This window comes from Pinus tabuliformis, chromosome 8 (assembly GCF_031772625.1).
Source record: "Pinus tabuliformis cultivar Carrire ecotype Pingquan chromosome 8, CPIR1, whole genome shotgun sequence".
Taxonomy (NCBI): domain Eukaryota; kingdom Viridiplantae; phylum Streptophyta; class Pinopsida; order Pinales; family Pinaceae; genus Pinus; species Pinus tabuliformis.
In genome coordinates, this window is record NC_142294.1 from 483,565,705 (window position 1) to 483,566,764 (window position 1,060).

Below are 1,060 nucleotides of genomic sequence, written 5' to 3' on the forward strand. Positions count from 1 at the left end.
CATGCGAGTTTCCCTTGAGAGGGAGCTCAAGATGCAGGTAGAGGAGGAACTCTTGGTTCCTAAGGAGGAGGAGCCTCTGAATGATGTGGAGCAGTCGTATGCAGAGGTTTCAGGAGTGGAGACATCCACTCACGCAGATTCTTCCAGAGATGGGCAGAAGCGCACGAGAAAAGCTGACAGATTATTGTCGGATGTGAGAGAGAATGTGGGAGAACCATCTTCTCAACGCAAACAGAGGAGGTCACCTGATAGGTACACTGGATACATGGCCCTTGTTGGGGAATGTGTAGAGATCAAACTATCTTCCTTTGAGGAAGCAATGCAGCAGCCAGTTTGGGTTGATGCTATGATGGATGAGTATGACTCCATAGTTCGGAACAGTGTTTGGGATGTTGTTCCAAGACCGAAGAACAATTTAGTTGTGAGTTCCCATTGGCTTTTCAAGGTAAAGCATGTCACTGATGGTAGTGTGGAGAAACATAAGGCAAGGTTTGTTGCCCGTGGTTTCTCACAGGTTGAGGGGATCGACTATGATGAGAATCTTGCTCCTATAGCAAGGTACTCATCTATCAGATTGATGTTGGCACTTTCAACACAGATGGGTTGGAAGATCCATTAGATGAATGTGAAGACTGCATTCCTCAAAGGCAAGATTGAGGAAGAGGTGTACATAGAGCAGCTGGAAGGATTTGAGACATTTGATCATGAGTCACATGTGTTTCGACTCAAGAGAGATTTGTACAGGCTGAAGCAAGCACCTTGTGCTTGGTACTCTAGGATCGAAAACTACTTCACTGGGTTGGGCTTCATAAAGAGTGAAGTGGATGCGAACTTGTACCACATCATGGTGGAAGGTAAGTAGCTGATCATTGTTCTTTATGTTGATGATCTGAAATTGACAGGTGATGATCAGTTGATCATGTCTTGCAAGGAGGACCTTGAAATAGAGTTTGAGATGAAAGACATGGGTCTCATGCACTACTTTCTAGGCATGGAAGTGTGGCAGAAGGATGGGGAAGTGTCTGTGTCTCAAGGCAAGTATGCCAATGAGATACTCAGG